Consider the following 15,114-nt stretch of genomic DNA (forward strand, 5'->3'; position numbering starts at 1 on the left):
TTCTTGCCTCTGCGTAGTAAGTTTCTGACCTGCCTGGAGCTAGGCCTAACTTTATCTCTGTCCTGCACCGGCTGACGTTGTGGTAGGGCCTTCTCTTGGAGTGCACGCTCCCAGCTTACGGGGCCTATCTGTCTCCTGGCTCTGTTACGTATCAGCTCTCTGGTGAACCTGGGACCTGTAGTTCTCCAGGGATTTCGGTTATGCCTTACTGGGTCGTAGAGATTCCGGTAAGCTCGGACCCAGTGTCCGGTATATGTTTCGGGGTGAGCTGGGTAAGCTTCTCTGCCCCCACTGCCACTTACTTTCCACTCGCCTTTGGCCACGCTCGGGCCCTCACTAGGCTTCTCACACTAATGTCAGCTTGCCGCGCTTCACCGATCTTATGGCGCCGGCACACCTTAAGCTCACTATTCTGAGCTACAACTGAGTTCTCTAAACTAGACTGAGCTCCACTGCAGACTGACCTGTTTCTGTGTCTCACTCTGCAGGAACTCTCCACAGGAACTGAACTGCCTAGCTCCACCTTCCCTTTTTATATCCCTAACGGGCTCCCTCTGCTGGTCTGAGGTGGAAGGTGAAGATGTGTGAATATTTATGGGGGCCTCTTGTGGAGGAACCCGGTAATACACCCTCCTAGGATCTGTGGTACCAAGTGCAGCTGGGCGCCACACTCTCACTTATTAATATCCCCCATTCATGCATCCCCTTAGTAATAATCCCCCAATAGTGTCACCCATTTCATCTTCTATTAAGTAATATTCCCCCATTGGTGCATCCATTCAGTTATATCCATCACTTCTGTCGTCACTTAATAATTCCCCCCCATTTGTGCCTCCACTTATTAATATTCCCCTATTTATGCCCCCACTTATTATTATCCCTTATAAAATAATCCTTTTATGAACTGTCTGTGGCAATAAATTTAAAAGAATTTAAACTCATACCACCCTGCTTCCTCAGTGTGTTGTGATGTCTCCTGTCTTTCTGCCCCCTGCAACTTGTGCTTGGCACATGCAGAGTGGTTACTTCACAGACTCCAAGATATCTTCCAGCTTCTTGCTTCACCATAAATAAAGTCCATTTATCCAGGAGGTATCCTTTAATTCCCAGAGGACATTCTGGAAGAGTTGGCAAGAATGCGTACCATACAATTAGTGGCAATCGTGAGAACCTTTTATCAGAGCCATACATTGGGAAATGAGTACAGAGGACATGACTATAGATGACTATAGAGCCTTTTCTGTTATTTTGATATTTACCTTACTTAGGACAAACTGCTGTCATTAAATTACCTGCCCCCTACTGAATCTTTCGCAGTCTGCAAAGCAAAGCTGATCAAGGAGCTGAAGAAAACATAAGATGTGAATGAATTTTGTAAATATGCGTAGTCACATAAAAACATGAAAAAATGTGGACTCGGTAGATGACTCTGCCCCAAAAACACTATGCAACACAGTAAGCAGTTATTCGCATACTTTTATATCTTATTGAACCATAGTATAAGAAAGACACAGATTTAGCTGTAGGGCTTAAATCCCCCATAAACATTAGATGGCTATTGGCTGAATGATGCTTTGGTTGATCGTTCGGCCAACATCCATGTCAGTCGTCTCTTCCATGCACAAGCTCGCTCGTTTGGTTGAGCGCTCCTGTGTTCTCAATGAGAACAGCCAGAGATGTCTATTGGTGGGTTATCTCCAGGAGAACAAAGCGACCGTCAGTCTGAAATTGGACATGTCCGAACAATATCTCCCCCAAAAATCAGTTGGCCGGTGCCCCCATACACATTAGAGTGTTGACATGTGCGGGTGCAGCCAACATTAGTCTAATGTGAATAGGAGGGCTTAAGAACTTAAAAGGGAATTTGTAATGTAAAATAAAGCTATTAACCTGCAGATACGGGGTTCATCTGCAGGTTAATAGCATTGTGACACCGTGAGGTGCCATCACTGAGAGGCCCACTGTCAGGAGGAAATACATTTTATTCTTCCCAGCAGCGTTCAGCTTTCAGTGATGGGGTGGCGCTGCTGAGATTTCAGTCACCATTCAGTCGTTACAAGAGCGATGGTTGTAACAGCACCCCTGGCACTGATTTACAGCCAGCCCTAATACTCAGTGAGCTGTCAGTCAGTGTCGGGGGCGCAGTTACAGCCGCTGTTCACATTGTAATGAGCGGTGACTGAAATTGTGCTGACTGCACCCCTTTGACTAGAAGCCAAATGCTGCCGGGAGAAATAAAGTTAATTTCCTCCTGCAAGCGGGGCTCTCAGTGCGGCCACTGTATGGTGTCAGAGCGCTTTTAATCTGCAGATTAACTCCATATCTGCAGGTCAATAGCACTATTTTACATGACAGGTTCACTTTAAACCAGGGATGTCAAACTCAAACACAGAGGGCCAAAATTAAAAACTTGGACAAAGTCGCAGGCCAACCTTTGATATTTATTAAAAAAATGTCTACAATTGAGGAAGTTTTTCCTTATCATCAAATATAATGATGAAACTTCTCATATGGAAACAAACTTAAAGGAGTTGTCCCACGAACAAAGTACATTTTAATTAATAGATCTTACAATAAAATTAGCACATAATCACAAATGGGGCATACTGGAATATTATAACATGTTATGTAAGAGCAGTAAAAAGCATATGCCCCAATGGCCTAATTTATATATATAATAACAATGGATAAAAACCTTGAATCAATAAATAATACAGATAATAAAGTATGATGTCAACAAAAGTGCCCCACAAACACAGTATGATGCCCACAAAGTGAATTCCTTCACAAGCATGGTATGATGACCCTTCTGTACCCCCAAGCAAAGTATGGTGACCAATGACAGTATGATGCCCCACTGTGATCCCCACACAGACCTCCACACAGTAAAATGGGCCTCACATAGTCCTCCATACAGAATAATGGCCCTACATGGTGCTCCATACAGTATAATGGGCCCCACATAGTCCTCCATACAGTATAATGGGCCCCATATAAACCTCCATACAGTATAATGGGCCCCACATAGTCCTCCATACAGAATAATGGGCCCCACATAGTCCTCCATACAGAATAATGGCCCACATAGCGCTCCATACAGAATAATAGGCCCCACATAGTCCTCCATACAGAATAATGGGCCCCACATAGTCCTCCATACAGAATAATGGACCCACATAGTCCTCCATACAGAATAATGGCCCCACATAGTCCTCCATACAGAATAATAGGCCCCACATAGTCCTCCATACAGAATAATGGCCCCACATAGCGCTCCATACAGAATAATGGGCCCCACATAGTCCTCCATACAGAATAATGGGCCCCACATAGTCCTCCATGCAGTATAATGGGCCCCACATAGTCCTCCATACAGTATAATGGGTCTCACACAGTCCTCCATACAGAATAATGGCCCCACATAGTGCTCCATACAGAATAATGGGCCCCACATAGCCCTCCATACAAAATAATGGCCCCACATAGTCCTCCATATAGTATAATGGGCCCCACATAATCCTCCGTACAGTATAATGGGCCCCACATAGTCCTCCATACAGTATAATGGGCCCCACATAGTCCTCCATACAGTATAATGGGCCCCACATAGGGTTCCATACAGTATAATGGGCCCCACATACTGCTCCATACAGTATAATTGGCCCCACATAGGGCTCCATACAGTATAATGGGCCCCACATAGTGCTCCATACAGTAAAATGGGCTCCACATAGTCCTCCATACAGAATAATGGGCCTCACTGTTATGCACACGCCCGGGCTAAGCGGCGTGTGCGTGTGATTGGTAGTGATTCCACTGGACCGTGCCGGAGAGTGAATGCCTGGAGGGGCGTGACTAAGTATTCACCCGATCCGACCAGGGTCGCACGACGGCATACGACGCCAGTGCACCAAGGAGGAACCGAGCAGAGGGACCAGGTGCTACTCCAGGACAGACCCCGGACACGGCTGTTGACCCACACAGGGGAATACAGGAACAGGCTGGTAGGCTGGCACACAGACTGGTGGGTATAGGCAGGCACGACTGGTATGCAGGCAGGCGGGTATGCAGGCAGGGGGGTAAAGACAAGCACAGCTAGAGTGCAGACAGGGAGGCACTAGCAGGTAGGAACACAGGCGGGATAGGACCCAGTACACACCGGGACTCAGGAACAATACAGGCAGAGGGTTACAGGCAAGCACAGCTAGAGTGCAGACAAGGCTGAGCAGGGAGGACAGGGCTCTGTTCACACGGAACAGACAGGAAGGGAAAGACAGAGCCAGATACTCACACAGTACTTGCAGAGACAACAAGCAGGAGTTAGGTACGAGTTCAGACTCTGCAGAAAAAGGAAGGGAACGGACATAGAGGCAAAACAGGTAAAGGACAGGAGAGAGTTCAGACTGGAACTGAGTGTACGGAGGAGACCGACACTGCAGAGGGATACAGGAGCGGGTCTGGGAATACGGCCCCCAGAGAGGCGGGACGAACAGGCAAGGAGCGTGTTCAGACAGGACAGACCAGACACAGGAGCGGGTCTAGGAAATCGGCCACTAGAAGGCGGAACGAACAGGCAAGGAGCGTGTTCAGACAGGACAGACCAGACACAGGAGCGGGTCTAGGAAATCGGCCACTAAAAGGCGGAACGAACAGGCAAGGAGCGTGTTCAGACAGGACAGACCAGACACAGGAGCGGGTCTAGGAAATCGGCCACTAAAAGGCGGAACGAACAGGCAAGGAGCGTGTTCAGACAGGACAGACCAGACACAGGAGCGGGTCTAGGAAATCGGCCACTAGAAGGCGGAACGAACAGGCAAGGAGCGTGTTCAGACAGGACAGACCAGACACAGGAGCGGGTCTAGGAAATCGGCCCCTAGAAGGCAGGAGGAACAGGCTAGGAGCGTGTTCAGACAGGACAGACAAGAGAACACAGAAAGGACTCAGTTCAGACACGGGAGCTGATACCGCAAAGCAGGAGACATACAGGACTCAGTTCAGACACGGGAACTGATACAAAAAGCAGGAGACAAGAGACGGGACCTGGCACCTTCAGAGTGCAAGCACACACTGAAGGAAACACTATGCTCAGGCAGGGATAGAAGGGAGCTGCTGAGCTATATACCAAGTGACAGACAGCAATAGGCTGAGGACGCACAAGGGGTGTGACCCACAGCAGGTACAAAAGGCAGGAAGTGATCGGGCGCCGCCCTTAAGCAGCAGAAACAGACACAAACAGACAGCATGGAGGGAAGCCAGAGAGACATTCTGGACAGGAGATCAAGTGCGCCCTCTTGCACAGTGGGAGATGGACCACCATGCAAGGACGCCGCCAGGTATGTTACAGTACCTCCCCCCTTACGCCCCCTCTTCTTCAGGCCTGCCAGAATCTTCCGCAGGGAATTCGAGGACCAGTCGTTCACTGGGTTGGAGGGGGACAGAGACTTAAGGGTAATCTCTGCTTCGAGGTACATCTTGTCAAGCTCACAGGAAGAAATAGACGGGTTATCAGGTACATAATGAGGAAAAGTCACTGTCTCTTTGTTATCTGGTGGTATCCCGGAGGATTCAGGAAACAACTGGAGGTCCTCCGCCGGGTCAGAAGAGTGTAGAGACTCACGGGTAACCTCTGCTTCGGAGTACACTAGGTTGGACTCACTGGACGAAGCGAGCGAGGTATCAGGTACAGAGTATAAGAGAGTCTCTGTCCTTTCGCTACCAGGTAGCACCCCGAAGGGTTCAGGAGACAACTGGAGATCCTCCGCCTGGTCGGAGGGGTGTAGAGACTCGGAGGTAACTACCACTTTGGGGTACCCATTGTCAGGCTCACAGGACGAAGCGGACAAAGTATTGAGTACCGGGTGTAGAGAAGTCTCTCTCCATTTGTCATCGAGTGGTATCCCGGAGGGTTCAGGAGGCAACAGGGGATCCTCCGCCAGGTAGTAGAGGTGCACAGACTCTGAGGTAACCACAGCTTTGGAGCATCCTTGGACATGCACACCGGTTAAAGAGAAAGAAGCATCTGATGCCGGGTGCAGGAAGTTCTCCTGTGTGGAGTCTGGATGGGCAGAAGTCTCTTCGGCCAGGAGAACTGGTGCACTACCCACGCACACTACCCATTGGGGTTTCTCCGGGATACAGGGAGATGAAGCTTCAGTAGGGACTTCAAGGTTGGGGTCAGGAGGTCTCAGAGAGGACAGACCCTGGCGTGACGGCTTGCCTCTAAGTCTAGCACGTCTGGACTGCCTCTTGAGGTTGAGAGAAGTATTCCGGAAAGCGTAGTCACCCTGTGAGGATTCTGGGTGGGCAGTAGTCTCATTGGGCTGGAGGACTATTGCGCTACCCACACACATTACCCGTCGGGGCTGCTCCAGGATATTGGGAAGTGAAGCTTCAGCAGGGGCTTCAGAGTTAGGGTCCTCGAAGACCATACGAAAGGCCACCAGGAAGACCTGCAGGTCAAGGATGACAGGATCCCATGCTTCCCATAGGGGGGTGACCCATTTCAAGGCATCACCCGCTAGGTAGTCAATCATAAAGGCCACTTTAGCCCAATCGGAAGGAAAATAGAGAGGGTAGGCCTTAAAGTGTAGCATGCATTGCTCCACAAATGCACGACACTGTCTTGGATCCCCATAGTAACGTGGCGGATCCGCAGGAACGAGAGCTGATAGATCCATCTGGACGGGTGCGTAATTCGCCTGGAACTCAGCTAAAGGGGGAAAAAAATTTATTTATTTATTTTAATGCATGTATTCGCTGGAAAAACTTCTCAAAGAGCGAAGGCCGTGGGGCTCAACGGGAACCATGGCCTGAGCATGCTGTTATGCACACGCCCGGGCTAAGCGGCGTGTGCGTGTGATTGGTAGTGATTCCACTGGACCGTGCCGGAGAGTGAATGCCTGGAGGGGCGTGACTAAGTATTCACCCGATCCGACCAGGGTCGCACGACGGCATACGACGCCAGTGCACCAAGGAGGAACCGAGCAGAGGGACCAGGTGCTACTCCAGGACAGACCCCGGACACGGCTGTTGACCCACACAGGGGAATACAGGAACAGGCTGGTAGGCTGGCACACAGACTGGTGGGTATAGGCAGGCACGACTGGTATGCAGGCAGGCGGGTATGCAGGCAGGGGGGTAAAGACAAGCACAGCTAGAGTGCAGACAGGGAGGCACTAGCAGGTAGGAACACAGGCGGGATAGGACCCAGTACACACCGGGACTCAGGAACAATACAGGCAGAGGGTTACAGGCAAGCACAGCTAGAGTGCAGACAAGGCTGAGCAGGGAGGACAGGGCTCTGTTCACACGGAACAGACAGGAAGGGAAAGACAGAGCCAGATACTCACACAGTACTTGCAGAGACAACAAGCAGGAGTTAGGTACGAGTTCAGACTCTGCAGAAAAAGGAAGGGAACGGACATAGAGGCAAAACAGGTAAAGGACAGGAGAGAGTTCAGACTGGAACTGAGTGTACGGAGGAGACCGACACTGCAGAGGGATACAGGAGCGGGTCTGGGAATACGGCCCCCAGAGAGGCGAGACGAACAGGCAAGGAGCGTGTTCAGACAGGACAGACCAGACACAGGAGCGGGTCTAGGAAATCGGCCACTAGAAGGCGGAACGAACAGGCAAGGAGCGTGTTCAGACAGGACAGACCAGACACAGGAGCGGGTCTAGGAAATCGGCCACTAAAAGGCGGAACGAACAGGCAAGGAGCGTGTTCAGACAGGACAGACCAGACACAGGAGCGGGTCTAGGAAATCGGCCACTAAAAGGCGGAACGAACAGGCAAGGAGCGTGTTCAGACAGGACAGACCAGACACAGGAGCGGGTCTAGGAAATCGGCCACTAGAAGGCGGAACGAACAGGCAAGGAGCGTGTTCAGACAGGACAGACCAGACACAGGAGCGGGTCTAGGAAATCGGCCCCTAGAAGGCAGGAGGAACAGGCTAGGAGCGTGTTCAGACAGGACAGACAAGAGAACACAGAAAGGACTCAGTTCAGACACGGGAGCTGATACCGCAAAGCAGGAGACATACAGGACTCAGTTCAGACACGGGAACTGATACAAAAAGCAGGAGACAAGAGACGGGACCTGGCACCTTCAGAGTGCAAGCACACACTGAAGGAAACACTATGCTCAGGCAGGGATAGAAGGGAGCTGCTGAGCTATATACCAAGTGACAGACAGCAATAGGCTGAGGACGCACAAGGGGTGTGACCCACAGCAGGTACAAAAGGCAGGAAGTGATCGGGCGCCGCCCTTAAGCAGCAGAAACAGACACAAACAGACAGCATGGAGGGAAGCCAGAGAGACATTCTGGACAGGAGATCAAGTGCGCCCTCTTGCACAGTGGGAGATGGACCACCATGCAAGGACGCCGCCAGGAATGTTACACTCACATAGTGTTCCATACAATATAATAGGCCCCCCATAGTGCTCCATACAATATAATGGGCCCTACATAGCCCTATACAGTATAATGAGCCCCACATAGTCCTCCATACAGTATAATGTCCCCATATAGAGTTCCATACAGTATAATGGCCCAACATAGTTTCCAGCATCGTGGGCCAAATGTAATCATCCTGGGGGCCAGATTTGGCTCACGGGTCAGTGTGGCACCCCTGAGGGTTCAGTCACCGCAGAGGTACTGCACCTCACCCAGAGGTGTGGTGTCTCCCTTCTCTCAGGTAAGGTGGGAGTGCTGCCCGGAACCCCAAACACCTGCATCCAACACTACACTGCTCCAGGCCGGCTGGAGGGGCAACATGCAGAGCGCAGCTGCTGAGCCCTGAACCTGGCTGGAGTGGGGGGAACCCAAAGGTAGGGGGAACCAGTAGTGGGTGTGGGTGGAGGAAGTAGTTAGAGGAAGCACTTTGGTAGGAGTATAAAATAGGGAAGCCATCTTAGGGTGGCAGATTAGTTAAGTGGTGAGTTCTAGGGAGCAGTTCAGAAGAACGGCTCGGGACAGTTCAGAAGAACAGTCCAGGAGCAGAGTCTCATTAGGAGCTCTGCTCCACAAGTAGGGCCAAGTCTGGAGGCCCAGGAGGGGAGCAGGGAGTAGGCTCCGTTCTAAGAAAAGATCCTAGGGGGTACGGCGTGTGCAGGACGACACCCGTACGTCCCGCATCTGTCAGAAGACAGAGGGATCGTAGCCGCATTCTAGTCCCCTGAGGGTCAAGCAAGTCTGTGTAACTCCGACGGACAGGAGGGACTTCAGAGTACCAGAACAGGACTGAGAGTGGGCAGCGCAGAGCAGGAGGGAGAAGGACCAGTGTGAAGACGGTCAAAATAGGTACACGAGAAAGTGGGGTTCTGCCAGGTATTCCCAAGTTGCCTGAGGAAGGATTGAACCCCTGCCCGGTGAACGCAGCGCGACATGGGAGGCCTGCACCTGTACAGTGCACCTGTGGACTGTCTGAAGAATTGTGAGTAAAATCTCGGATGAGTGCACTGTACTGCCTCCGTCCATTCTTTCATCGGCGCCATTGTTCCCCCCTGCAACTGCCCTGAGGCCTGCTCCACCTGTGGGGAGCCGTTCCATCACACGCTGCCCTAACATCTGCCTCAGAGGACTGTTGCAGCGCTGGTAATCCTCACCAGACACCACAGGTGGCGTCACGAACTTTCTAAAAATAAACCCCCTTTTGCACTGACCGCCCTGGGTCATGGACCGGGCCAGCCACTGTGATATTCCCCGCCAACCGGCATCCAGAGGCCCGGCTGCCGAGTACCCCACGGCCCTGGGGGCGCGTCATCAGAGTTTGATGTGTGCTTTAAATTGTCACCTCCTCACCATTGACACCAAGGATATTAGACACTTGTAATGTGTTGATGGTTAACTGCTGCTCAGGTATATGATGCTTTGTCTGGATCCCTTTGTATACGTGAGTAACCCTACATTAAATCATTCTACAAAGGTACAAAGAATCAATTTATTTCAGCAATAATTAAATGTATTAGTGTGTACTCTGAGCAAGCTCATAATGTGGAAAAAGTAATCTGATGTTGTTTGTACAATGATTTTATTTTCAATTTTAATTATCTCTTAGGTAATTATCTCTTGAGGAAGATAGCAGTTCCATTACATTACGCTAAAGTTTGTTTTCTTTTTTTCTGTTTTGTTTTGCAAGGCTACTAAAGGGAATGTTAATAATGGGTATTTAGTATTTATAAGGAAAAGAGCTTCATAAATAATATACACAATACTCAAATTACATTTCTTGTAGATGTCGGAGAGATGAAAGGATAAAAGAATGAATTTTCGAATGAGAAAACTAACAGTCACAACTGGAACCTGAGGGAACCCAAGGGCCCTTCTGCCACATTAGAAGACACAAATATAATAAATGGCACTTAATAGGTAGAGGCCCTGGTAAAGATTTTGCATTGGGGCCCAGGAGCTTCAATTCATGCCTCTGAATTCACAGTTGAGAAAACCTGGCATGTCGGACGCAGATTATTTGGCCCATTGGCATGATCATGTAATGAATATTCATATTATATACCTGGCAATAAATCCATCTACTGCGGCATCATAAATTGAGCCTATGGTTCTTCAAGTCCCATATGGCCAATAAGAACTCAGTGCAGCGTAATTGGATCATTACCTGACATCTTGATAAATGTGGCTACAAACACAGCTGATGGCCCCCGCTGATCTTTCTCCAGACTTTTTCTACTAATGAGACCCTATAGTTTGTGGCCCATTAGATTAGTCTAACCTGATATAAATATAAAGTCGTTTTCTGTTAGTTATGACCAGAAGGACAGCTGTACATGGTGTAATAGGTGATTACATGATCTGATAACCTTAAATGTCAGATGATGGATGGTGAAGCATTATGTGAGTACAAGTGTCCTTTTACTCTGGATCGGTCATAAAGGACTGTTTTAACTTAGCAATGATTAGGTGGGGAGGTTGTACTATTGTTCATTACCCTCCTGACATTACTGACATCAGCACATGCCTGTTTATGTAAGGTTTTCAACAATTATTTTTAAGCCGCATAAAAATGCAATCAGTCAAAAGACATTGGTCATGTGGATATGAGAAAATGACTAGGACCAGAGTTTCTAATAAAGTGCGTTGGTCCTTTGATTGTTTGTTGGCTGATTACCAGGGCATGTGTAAATCATCACCGGGTTAGGTAGATCCTCTAAGCCTCAGGTCCAGGTGGACACACAGACTCTGGGCGTCGATGTAGCGAGCAGAAAGGCACATGAGCTGCGAGGATTGTAAAGGGTCACCAGGAGTCCAGAATCAGCAGGGCGGTTGCAGGAATGAATGCAAGCACGAACATAAAACATAATCAGCACAAATGGTGGAACACACCTAACCTAGGACTAGGAGGCCTAGAAACTCAATCCAAAGACACAAGTGTGTGTGTGGCGCTCCTGTGGGTCCAGTTGCCACAGAGGTACTGCACCTCACCTAGAGGTGTGGTACTCCACTCCCAGGTAAGGAAGGAACACTACCCGGGACCCACACACCTGCAACCAGCACTACACCACTCCAGACCAAAGAAAAAACCTGGGAGTCTGAACTGGAACGTAAATTGATGTGCATGCAGTCTCTCTGCCCTTATCCATATGTATGTCACTTGACAAATGGTAAGGTTTTAATATTAGAGTTAGGACTGTCCCATAAGGGTTGCCGTGACGTTGCGGGATGGCTTTTACATTCTTTTGATCAAAATTATGTTAACTAAGTACCCTTTATTATTTATCATTCTTTTTATGCACTGTGCAATTTATCCATTTACTTCCAGTTATTTGGGTATTTTGCTTGTCTTTGGTTTTTCTTTACCACTCCAGACCAGCAGATGGGGCAAGATGCACTTAATCTCAGCTGAGCCCTGTCCCTGGCTGGAGGGGGGGGAACCAAAGGAGAGGAAACCATGTAGTGGGTGTGGGTGGAGGAAGTAGCAAAGAGAAGCACCCTAGCAGAGGGTATAAGAAGAAGGGGAACCTTCTAGAAAGGGTTCAGTCAGGGCTGTAAGCCTAGGAGGGAGGACCTGCTTGTGACAGGTCCAGACAGGAAGGGGCCCAGAGTAAGGGGCAAGGAAGAAGGAAGAAGAGACAGAGGGGGTCTCAGGGGCACGGGAGCGCGGATGCTCTCCGTGGGACCCGCATCAACCTGACCGCCGTCGAGTGGAGTGACCAGGCCACAGAAGGGGACCGGCCCCAGACTTGTGGAGAACAACCAGGCTCAGCTAGCCAACCGGAGGCTGCAGCATTTTCAAGGTGTTGCAGACGAAATCCACAATTACATCGCTGAAAAGGTGGCCACATAGTGTCCAGGGGACTGAGACTAAGTCGCCTGACAAGGCCCGAGGCCACTGGCTTGGGACACTGATTGTGAGGCGCAGGCAGGAGGGCGAGAGCCAGCGCAGGGAGACGACCAGAGAGGCACATAAGAAGGGGGTCCCGACTAAGTGTACCTGAACTGACTGGGAGTTGGCTGGATCCCTTCCTTGGAGAACACAGGACGACGTTGGTGGTTCTAACCGGCTGCAGCGGTAACCTGGAACTGCCTAAGAACTGTGAGTAAAGCCTGAAGACTGCACTTCACTGTGTCCTGGATTAATTGCTGCGTCACCTGCCTTGCACTACAACACCAACATCTTAAATTCCTTATTTAACTCCCCTGAGGCCTAGCTCTACCTGTGGAGAGCTGAACCATCTTTGCTGCGTCACCAACAGCCCCAGTGGATCTGAATAGCAGCGGCGGCCACCTATAGCCGCGTACCACGGGTGGCGTCACAAACTTTATCCCCAAAATGTTATTTCACTGTTTATTGACCGCCTTGGGGCCACAGACCGGGCCACGCCACAGTGACATCCCCAGCACCGACCAGCCCGGCACCGAGTACCCCACTTCCCCAAGGGGGCGCGTCAACTTTCGTGTCACGAACAGGATAAGCTGACCTGTTACAACAGGTCTCGCGCGCCTATAGACTGTGCTTGTTGCCGAGTAGTGGCGCCCGCCCCTGAAGAACGGGCGCCATTATGTGTGTGCTAAAGGACGAAAAGAAGCCTCCCATCGTGGGCCAGGTTCCGTAATGGCGCCAAAAACGGAGCCCACCCCATGCACCTGCGGCCATATACTTAGACTTGTCCATCAGTCTGGGGGAGCCACCCCCTGGTGTGACCAACAGCAAGCTGGAGTGGAACTGCCCCCAAAAGGGGAGAGGAGAAGAAAAACCTTGGAGACAGGGCGGGGCAACAGGCGGAGGAGTCAGAATGCACCCGGTCGGCACCATGGAAGGAAGTGTTCACCAGACTCCTGCCCAATGCCTGCAGGCAGAAGACTCCCCCTTTAACCTGGAGGGGTCCTGAGTCAACTACCCTCAGAGGACATGGGGTTCCGGCGCACCGAGGTGCAGGAGCTGGGCCGGCGGATGGAGGAGGCCCAGAGGGTCACAGTTGCACGGTGGAAGGACGAGCCCAGTCCTGCCACCAGCACCTAAGCCCCAGCGGGGGCTATCCTGAGCCCAGAGGAGACGCGCAGCACCGGAGCAACAGCAAGCGCAGGTAACAGCAGCGCCCCTGCCCTGGGCGCCGACGACACCCTACTAGGCCCCTGAGAGGAACCATCTGCCCCTGCACCCGGTTGGGTGTACGGGCGCGCAAGGTGGGACTGGTCCGCATGGGTCGAGGACCAACAAAAAGCCCCCTTAGTGCCCACGCTAGCACCCTGGGTTGCCTGCGCCAGAGGAGAGGAGTACAGGTGGGACAACCTGGAGGGTGACCTCATGGGATTCCCCAGGGAGACCCAAGCAGAGGCCCTGCGGAGGGAGGAGTACTGCAGGAGACAACTCCGAAAGCTAGAGGCGGAGCGGCAAGAACGGCGGGTGATGTGGGAGGCGATGGAGGCCCATAATATGCAGGCCAAGACCCGGGCCCGCAAAGCCAAGCCCACCAAGCAGAGTATCCGTATGGAAGGTACCTGTGGTGAAATTTGATCTAGAAGGAGGTTGGGGCTTTATCCGGGAGCCTCAGGTAGCCACGGACCTATTTGTCAACCAGCGTGACGTGGAGTCCCACCTACAACAGGGACACCCGGGACGGGATCTGTACCCCGGAGACTGAGTAACCTACACTTGTCACCGTGGAGAACGTGGGTAGTATGCCCTGAAAGTGCACAGACAGGAAGAGGAGGACGTACCCCCATCATCAGAGCCTGATGACCCGGCAGGGACATCTAGTGGTGACCACATGCTACCCCGGAGGGAGCACCACCACTGAACTAAGTTAATAATCAGTAAGGAATGTATATAGTTACCCAGAAGGGTATTAGTGTAAGTACTGTGTGTAAAAATGTTTAAAGAACAGTTTTTGTAGTACCTAGAAACTTAAAGAGACACTGTGATTAAGGACGGAAATCAACCCAAAAACTGATCTTGTAAAAAAAGGGCAGCACTTCTTAAGGTGCTTCTTGTTGGTTTTATCGACCACTGAACCAAAATCCGTCTGGCATGGCTGAAAACGTGGTCCAAGTAGTGAATCAATTATGCCCTGCAGCCATGCCCAGGGCCTACGTTGGGGTTTTTTTGTGGACGGGTCCCCCACATTGCACTTACACCAGTGAGATGGACACTTGGAAAGGGATCTCGCTGAAGCCTACTGAACTTGATTTAACTGGTTTATTCTTGCAAGAGAGTTATTTAATGTGATAAAAGGGTTTTATATGCTGTTTTATATATGCCACATAGTGTTATGTAACGTTTAAGAGAAAGTGCCTCCCATAAAGAGAAGAAAAAGTTTTAGGCTATGTGCCCACGATGCAGAAATGCTCAGGATTTTTTCCTGAGCGTTTCTGCATCTCCCTGGCAGAAAAAACACATGCGGATTGTACATGCGTTTTTCCTGCCAGGGACATGCGGAAGTGAAGCGTTCTTCACATGCATTTCCGCATGCTGGTTGACAAGCGCTTTCCAAGCGATTTTAGCATCACTTGGAAAGTGCTTGTCAACTTGGTCACACTATATAAATCCATGCAAATGGCATAGATTTATATAGTGTGACCATAAAAGAATGGTAAAAAATAAAAAAATAAATCTATACTTACCTTCCAATGGCCCCCGCAGTCTTGTTTCGCTCCG

Source organism: Phyllobates terribilis, unplaced genomic scaffold (assembly GCF_046119375.1).
Source record: "Phyllobates terribilis strain yellow unplaced genomic scaffold, ASM4611937v1 Scaffold_9__5_contigs__length_417890890, whole genome shotgun sequence".
Lineage (NCBI taxonomy): Eukaryota > Metazoa > Chordata > Amphibia > Anura > Dendrobatidae > Phyllobates > Phyllobates terribilis.